The sequence below is a fragment of the Acanthochromis polyacanthus genome, chromosome 6 (genome assembly GCF_021347895.1).
Source record: "Acanthochromis polyacanthus isolate Apoly-LR-REF ecotype Palm Island chromosome 6, KAUST_Apoly_ChrSc, whole genome shotgun sequence".
In the NCBI taxonomy this organism is placed as follows: domain Eukaryota; kingdom Metazoa; phylum Chordata; class Actinopteri; family Pomacentridae; genus Acanthochromis; species Acanthochromis polyacanthus.
Window position 1 is genome coordinate 4,950,340 of NC_067118.1, and position 9,095 is coordinate 4,959,434.

Below are 9,095 nucleotides of genomic sequence, written 5' to 3' on the forward strand. Positions count from 1 at the left end.
ACCTGTAAAAGAACCATTTTTTTTCTGAAGGTTTTAGAAGCAACATTTAAGGAACCGAGAACACCTGTTCTAATGGGCTCTGTGAGGTTCTTTAATGAAGTACTGAAGGAACGTTCTGGAGGTTTTCTGAGGTGCACAAAGAGGGTTTGAGGCGACTTTAGTATGTTGTTTTTAAAGAACCTTGTGCTAAAAGGTTCTTAGTGGAACTAGAGTGGTTCCTTCACAGCATGGATGTGGGGAACCCTCTGTGGTTCCAGAGCGGTGCTTCATCTGACAGCTTTATGTTTCTGCTCATGTCCTCACGGTGGGTTTTTATGGCTCCTATTAGTCCGTCTCAGCTTTACTGGTTCTCTAAAGTCCCTGAGCAGCACTCGGTTCTCCGACAGGGAAAGTGGAACATGAAAAATGATGATTGTAATAGAAGCAGAGCTGGGTGGAACTCTTTCCTTCCTTCCCTGCCTGATTTTCCTTCCCTCCCTCCATTCATCCTCTGACCTCAAACACTCCCACGTGTTCTCCAGCAGGAAGCACAAACAGACGTTCTAGCAGGAACAAGTGGCCTAAAAGTGGAGCAGCAGAGTGAAGTAGAGCAGAACTGAGACTCACAGTTGGAGGAGAAGAACGTCTGCTGCTGCGGCGCCTCCTGCTGGATCCGTCAGCAGGTGTTCTCCTGGAGGAGGAACCTCACGGCTCCATCAGCTCCTTGCAGCAAACACACAACTTGTAGAACGTCCGCAGAGGTTCTCCTCCACGGTTCTGCAGAGCGGCTGCAGCTGAATCCATCTGTTGCAACACGTCTGCTGCTGTTCTCCACTTTCACTGTCCTCCCTCTGAGCAGCAGGAAGGGGGCGGAGCTCTGGGCTTACTGACAGCCAATCAGGGGGCCCGGAGGGGGAGGAGAACGTGGAGAGAACCGGGAGGGAGGAGGAACCGGGAGGGAGGAGGAACCGGGAGGCGACTCAGAGGGAGGAAACAGACAGAAGTATGTGGACGCTGGGATCTGTGGAAAATAAAGTTTCACTGCAGATTAAAGTGACAAAGACAGAGAACGCCATGAAATACCAGGTTCTAAACGAGTTCTGAGTGGAACCTGCTGCCTTATTTGCTCTGGTTCTACAGGTTCAGTGTCAGAAGAAGGATTCAGTTACACGTTTTACTGATCAAATTAAAGCTGTAAATGATCCATCCGTCTGCTTCTAGGTTTTATCTGATCAGTTTTCAAACAGTTTTCCGTTTTTACAGGATCCATCGGTTCTAAAATCACAGAACCAGGATCCAGGTTTGGTTCTTAAAGAGAAAACTACCTGAAAACTCCATCAGGGTTCTAAGAATTCATGACTTCTGATCAGATTTACATCATTTTCTGGTTATTTGTTTTTGTGTCATTTGGTGGTGCATTAGCATGTATATATGGTTGTTTAGCGTGTTTTCATGACATGTTAATGTGTTTTCATGACATGTTGGCATGCTTTTAGGTGATGTTCTGTCTTTACATGGTGGGTTTGCATTATTTTGTGTTTTTTAGCATGTTTTTGTGTTTTGTTAGCATGTTTTTGACTTGATCTTATGTTTTTTATGTTGATTTTGTGTTTTTCATGGTGTTTTAGCATGGTTTGTTTTAATTTTGCATGTTTTTGTGGTGATTTTGTGTCTTTTCGTGGTGCATTGGAGTGTAGTTATGATCTTTTAGCATGTTTTCATGACATGTTAGCGTGTTTTTAGGTGATTTTATGTGTTTTCATGGTGGGTTTGCATTACTTTGTGGGGATTTTAGCACGTTTTTGTACTTTGTTAGAATATTTTTGTGGTTTTTGAGCACGTTTTTGTCTTTTGTTTGCATGTTTTTGAGATGGTTGTACGTCTTTTGCGGTTCATTGGCATGTATTTGTGATCATTTTTCATGTTTTCATGTCATGTTTGCATCTTTTTTTGGTGATTTAATGTCTTTTCATGGTGGCTTTGCTTGTTATTGTGTTTTTCAGCGTGTGTTTATATTTTGTTAGCATGTTTTTTTGTTGATTTTGTGTCTTTTCGTCATGCATCGGCATGTATTTGTGATCATTTTGCATCTTTTGTTGTGTGTTTTAGTGCCATCTTCATTGGTTTCTGTCTTTACATGGTGAGTTTGCATTATTTTGTCTTTTTGTAACATGTTTTAGTATTTTTTTAGCACGTTTTTGTGCTGATTTTGTGTGTTTTCATGGTGTATTAGCATGCTTTATTTTTCAGGTTTTCATGGCGTATTCACATCTTTTTAGGTGATTTTATGACTTGACATGGTGTGTTTGCATGTTTTTGTGATTGTTTTGTGTGTTTTCATGGCATGTTTGGATCTTTTTGATGGTTTAATGTCTTTACATGGTGGGTTTGCATTACTTTGTGTTTTGCTAGCATGTTTTTGTGGTGATTTTGTGTTTTTTCATGATGTATTAGCATACGGTTGTGTTGATTTTGCATGTTTTTGTACTGGTTTTGTGTGCTTTTTGTAGTGTGCCTCCAATCTGCAGATGCTCACATCTTAAAAGCGAGGTGTCGTGACTCCTGGCAGCAGACTTCTGGATTTAAAGTCTCATTTTTGTGTCTGCGGCTCTTTTTTTCTTTACCTGCTGCTCCATAAAGCTGCTGTGACATTTAAACACATTTCAGAGGCTAATTGAATTTAATGGAGTCAAATTTAATGTGTGTGTGTGTGTGTGTGTGTGTGTGTGTGTGTGTGTGTGTGTGTGTGTGTGTGTGTGTGTTTGTCTGTGTGTGTGTGTGTGTGTGTGTGTGTGTGTGTGTGTGTGTGTGTGTGTGTGTGTGTGTTTGTCTGTGTGTGTGTGTGTGTGTGTGTGTGTGTGTGTGTGTGTGTGTGTTTGTCTGTGTGTGTGTGTGTGTGTGTGTGTGTGTGTGTGTGTGTGTGTGTGTCTGTGTCTGTGTGTGTGTGTGTGTTTGTCTGTGTGTGTGTGTGTGTGTGTGTGTGTGTGTGTGTGTGTCTGTGTGTGTGTGTGTGTGTGTGTGTGTGTGTGTGTGTGTGTGTGTTTGTCTGTGTGTGTGTGTGTGTGTGTGTGTGTGTGTGTGTCTGTGTCTGTGTGTGTGTGTGTGTTTGTCTGTGTGTGTGTGTGTGTGTGTGTGTGTGTGTGTGTGTGTGTGTGTGTGTCTGTGTGTGTGTGTTTGTCTGTGTGTGTGTGTGTGTGTGTGTGTGTGTGTGTGTGTGTGTCTGTGTGTGTGTGTTTGTCTGTGTGTGTGTGTGTGTGTGTGTGTGTGTGTCCATAGGCCATAAGTAGAGTCTTGTTGGGTGAAACTCAGCACCTCCTCCCCCTGTGTTCGCTCCATTTAACTGCAGCCACCAGCTACATGAATACATGAATACATGAATACATGAATGCATGAGGAGCTCAGCCAGCAGCTCCATTACAACCTGCTGCTCTCTGCTGGAGCAGCAGAACGTGTTCTCAACGTGTTCTGTAATGCACTCAGACTCTGATTATGTTTGTTCCACGTTGGTTTAGTTCTGCAGAGAACCAAAGATCTTCAGTTTACTGTCAGAGAGCAGAAAAAAGCCTGAAAATACTCAAACTGAAGGAGCTGCAGTCACAGAATTCAGACGGATGTTGTTCAGAATGACTCAGACTGATCAGTCACATATCTGATTATGGTGATATTCATTTAATAATTAAGAACAAATCTGGTCATGGTTGCAGCTCTGATGTCTCTGTGGTGGTTTCAGCTTCACTTAGTGGCTGCTTTGCCTCACATTTGCCTCATTTTATGGCTTTATGGCACATTTTGGTTGTTTTGTCTCAGTTTTACTTGCAGATAGTTCGGCCTCATTTTCATCTTACATCCTTGTTTTGTCTTACTTTCGCCTCACTTTCTGGCTGTTTTGTCAAATATTCTAGTTGTTTTGCCTCACTTTCTGGTCCAGTCAGACCGTTCTACCTACAGAATAATAGAGGTACAGTCAGACCGTTCTACCTACAGAATAATAGAGGTACAGTCAGACCATTCTACCTACATGATGATAGAGGTACAGTCAGACCGTTCTACCTACAGAATAATAGAGGTACAGTCAGACCATTCTACCTACATGATGATAGAGGTACAGTCAGACCATTCTACCTACATGATAATAGAGGTACAGTCAAACCATTCTACCTACATGATGATAGAGGTACAGTCAGACCATTGTACATACAGAATAATAGAGGTACAGTCAGACCATTCTACCTACAGAATAATAGAGGTACAGTAAGACCATTCTACCTACATGATGATAGAGGTACAGTCAGACCATTCTACCTACATGATAATAGAGGTACAGTCAGACCATTCTACCTACATGATGATAGAGGTACAGTCAGACCATTGTACCTACAGAATAATAGAGGTACAGTCAGACCATTCTACCTACATGATAATAGAGGTACAGTCAGACCATTCTACCGACAGAATAATAGAGGTACAGTCAGACCGTTCTACCTACAGAATAATAGAGGTACAGTCAGACCGTTCTACCAACATGATAATAGAGGTACAGTCAGACCATTGTACCGACATGATAATAGAGGTACAGTCAGACCATTGTACCGACATGATAATAGAGGTACAGTCAGACCATTCTACCGACAGAATAATAGAGGTACAGTCAGACCGTTCTACGTACAGAATAATAGAGGTACAGTCAGACCGTTCTACCTACATGATGATAGAGGTACAGTCAGACCATTGTACCTACATGATGATAGAGGTACAGTCAGACCATTGTACCGACATGATAATAGAGGTACAGTCAGACCGTTCTACCTACATGATGATAGAGGTACAGTCAGACCATTGTACCGACATGATAATAGAGGTACAGTCAGACCGTTCTACCTACATGATGATAGAGGTACAGTCAGACCGTTCTACCTACATGATAATAGAGGTACAGTCAGACCATTGTACCGACATGATAATAGAGGTACAGTCAGACCGTTCTACCTACAGAATAATAGAGGTACAGTCAGACCGTTCTACCTACATGATAATAGAGGTACAGTCAGACCGTTCTACCTACATGATGATAGAGGTACAGTCAGACCGTTCTACCTACAGAATAATAGAGGTACAGTCAGACCGTTCTACCTACATGATAATAGAGGTACAGTCAGACCGTTCTACCTACAGGATGATAGAGGTACAGTCAGACCGTTCTACCTACAGAATAATAGAGGTACAGTCAGACCGTTCTACCTACAGAATAATAGAGGTACAGTCAGACCGTTCTACCTACATGATAATAGAGGTACAGTCAGACCGTTCTACCTACAGAATAATAGAGGTACAGTCAGACCATTCTACCTACATGATAATAGAGGTACAGTCAGACCGTTCTACCTACATGATGATAGAGGTACAGTCAGACCGTTCTACCTACAGAATGATAGAGGTACAGTCAGACCGTTCTACCTACATGATGATAGAGGTACAGTCAGACCATTGTACCTACATGATAATAGAGGTACACTGTAAAATGTAATAAGTTGACTTTACTTAAAAAAAGTCAGGAAACCGATTGCCTCAAAATTCCCAAGTAAAGTAGATAATTCATTTTAAGTTGTTAAAGCTGAAAATAACTGTGTTTAGACAACTCAGATAATGTCAGTAAACCTGAGTGAAGTTAACTAAAAATCATTAGTTAGGTTAACTATAAAATATAAATTCAGACAAGTCATACAGTGCCAGTAAATTTGAGTAAAGTTAACTCAAAATCATTAGATAGTTTCACTATAAAATGTCAATTTTGTCTACTTAAATTCATGAGTTATGTAAATTAAGCAGTACTCGTAAACTATAAGTTAACTTTACAAGTTTAAGCATTCACCTTACTAGCAAAATATCAGGAAACCGATTGCCTTGATATGTTCAAGTAAGATGAACTTAAAGTGATAAGCTATAGAAACAAAGAAAGACAACAGTTTGAATGGAAACAAAGTTTAATAATTTAACTTTTTTGTTCAGAACACACTTTACATACAGGGGTTCTTAAAGTGCAGTCTACAATGGCAACCCACTGAGTAAAGGTGACATGAAATGCATGCTTCCAGTAAAACTTTGAGAATTCCTGCTTAAATATCTCTGTTGACTATAGTGTGAACTACAGATAAACTCAGTAGTCAATTGCAGGGTCTAACATTTAACATCAATAAAGTGAACAGCAGACATTGCTCAACTGTTTACAATCCACCTATTATTTCAACTGAATGTGCAACTGTAATTCTTATGTTTGAGCCAGCTCCCGCTAAAAACTGCTAAGAGCTTTCTGATTTTAATTCTTAGTGGTTGAGTTTAGAACTGCAGCAGAGCTTGACTTACGAAATATATTAAGTCAGAGAGAACTTGCTCCAGAACCTGGTAATCAATATCACCACGATCATTTCAGCATCAACACAAAAGGAAAAACAAAAGCTAAAAGGAAAGTAGGTGTTCATTTTTCTCCTCATGAACATAAAAAACATTCAGTAGTCTAAAATGGGTGATGAGGTTCCTTCCCACAAAAAAGGCTCAAACAAGAAAAAAATATCACTTTTCCAATAAGGGTAAAGGCATCAATGTGACCCAAGATGTCAAGTCACATTCACATCATGATTACATTCACTCATTGCATCAGAAGATTTTTGAGTGATTGTATTTTTGGTTTTAGGGATTTATGTCCAAGTGAGAGAAGCACCCTTTGAATGAAGTCAAAGGTGTACTTCAGTTGTTGAGGGTACTCCAAATTCAGGGCGTAAGTAAGTCCAAAGAGCAAGCACATGGCATGTGGAAGATTTTCAAGGTCATCCATCACAATTCTTCCTTCCAAAATGATTGCGGTACCTGAAGTCTGAAGGTGCAGTGAGTCAAGGGAGAGCTGTTCGTCCTCAGGAACAGTGGTCAGGATTCCAATGGGGGTGTGAGATATGCCTGGGTCATCGCAGTCCTAACAGCAATAGCAGAAATACAGCCACAATTACATATCAGATGTTATCTTGAATTTCTACGGCAGAAAACACAAGACAGCCACTAAAAGTAAGTGATATTCTGATATTAGAGGCTGTGTGGAGGTAAAATAACTTAACCTAAAGCTATCAAAGTAACATAAGGAGAATTAAATAGAGTGGACATCCTGTGGTGTGGAATAAAAATTTAGTAGTATAGACGACTTACAAAGCATGTCATGAAGAAGTCTGTGTTCTCATCTCCAAGGATGACAGGAAGGCCACGGAGGACAGCTGTTCGCTTCGCAGTAACATCTGTACTCTGGGGGGAAAAAAACAAAACAAAAAACAATCATATCAAACACACATCACTTCTGTGGTTAAGGACAATCAATTAATACCTCTGCATACACAATGGGGTTGCATTTTTTGTTCCCCACATGATAAAAAATGAATTTTTTGTATCCGTGAAACTTACCTCTGGTGTGACTTGTTGCAGATAAGTCTTAAGTTTCTGGCCAACACTTCCCCCCTTGGTCTTGAAGATCTCAAAGAAGCGAGGAGTGTATTTGTCAAGTTCTTTGAAGAATTCTGTATTCAGGTTTTTGCTTGATAAGCGACAGAACTCTGCCAGAATCTAAAGGAAAAGTATGACAAGTTATTATTCAAGATGTAGCCATATTTCACCTACATTAAAGAATAACAAAAAATAGAAATCTGTATCTAATCTTTGGAGGCCAGTACAATACTGTTTCTGCCCATGTGATTAAGTGTTTTGTTACTATATGATGAGACACTTCAGCACTCAGATTTACAGTGATCAATTTCTTAAATCATGAAGTCAACCTCCACTCAAAAACATTTTTCTTAGTGTTCCTATTGAAGTTGAATATTTGGGCTTCACTGTGCAGTTTGACAATGAAAGGTGGATTCTGCATTCAACTGCAGAAAAAAATAGGGATTTCAACGAGAAGTAGTAGATATAATTTTAAGGATTTTATCAAGATAACTTTTGTGGAAAAAAAGTAAAGAATTTATGTACATCTTAAAACATGTTTGGAAGGAATCTTTAACATCTTAGGACTACTTTTCACTTGTAGGACATTGAAGCTAATTCCGTAAGTTAATCAAAGATAAGACAAAGAACTAAAAAAAACAAACAACTAACGCATAAAAGAGAGGAAGAGTGTTCAATTACCTGACACTCTGTAAAGAGTGCTGGCCACCTTTCCATTGTGTCTTTCACTGGAGGCTCCAAGTTCACCAACTCTTGTCTTCTCAAGGCAAAAGTCGAGTCCATGTTTTTGGTTATCAGAGCAGCAGGTGGACGACGTTTCTTCATCTCTTCTACAAGTTCCTTTCGTTTGAACTCCATACTGGTCTCATCTTCACCATCAGGGAAATTGGGTAGAAAATTGATTTCAAACCGTTTGGGTCTTTTGATGCCTCTCTGAGGAGCTTGGCCTTTTCTTTTCCCTTGATTTACAGTCACATCTGTACATCCAGCTCGTCGCAGTTTGGTGCGATAGTTTCCCATTTTGAACTTGATGCTATTTTTCCAGCTGTTGCATCCATTGACAGAGCCTGGTTCAGTGAGGCATGGATGTTTTTGAATCAGTGCAGTTGCAACATCATTGAATTCTTGATCGCAGGGATATGCCTTGAAGCTGTAAATTGCCTCAGCAAGTTTTTCAAGTATCTCATGCTTCATGTCCCTGGATACCTGTAGATACGTCTTGTCTCTCATATACAGAAGATTCCCTTGGCGTAATCTGTACTCGATGTCCACAGGAAAATAAGGAATGTCAAAAGTGTCTGGCCATGGAGAGCGAGTAAGAGATGACCGACTTTCAGGGGAGGAAAAAGAGAGGATCTCGGTGTCATCGGTGCTGGCTGTGCTGGCTATGCTTGATGTGGGGGCTGGAACCAGTGCGATTATCTTTAGGGTGGATTTGTCAGGCAGGTCAGTAATGTCAGTGAGGTTGACGAAGGCATTGTTAAAATCAGGATCCTCATACTGGAGGGAGAATTTGTACAGAAGACCCAGCTTCTCCTCAAGCTGTTCAACAAGTGAGTCAAGTGTCTGTGGTTTCCCAGAGAGTGTAATTTTCCTGATGTCATTGTCATGGACAATTATCCTTAGTTTCATCTCCT

At 40.4% G+C, this 9,095-nt stretch overlaps 2 long non-coding RNA genes across 2 annotated transcripts in view; both read right to left on the reverse strand.

Moving 5' to 3' along the window:
* The window catches only part of LOC110964428 (uncharacterized), a 47,320-nt gene extending 46,128 nt beyond the window's left edge, over window positions 1-1,192 (reverse strand). Inside the window, exon 1 of the long non-coding RNA XR_007942739.1 lies at window positions 607-1,192. This is a non-coding gene — a long non-coding RNA (uncharacterized LOC110964428). The remainder of the gene's footprint in view (window positions 1-606) is intronic.
* Window positions 1,193-5,495: 4,303 nt separating this feature from the next.
* Window positions 5,496-7,548, reverse strand: LOC127534563 (uncharacterized). Its single transcript, XR_007942738.1, has 3 exons — window positions 7,420-7,548; window positions 7,171-7,263; window positions 5,496-6,943 (listed from the first exon to the last, which is right to left on the reverse strand). It is a non-coding gene; the product is annotated as an uncharacterized LOC127534563 (long non-coding RNA).
* Between the last annotated feature and the right edge of the window lie 1,547 nt (window positions 7,549-9,095).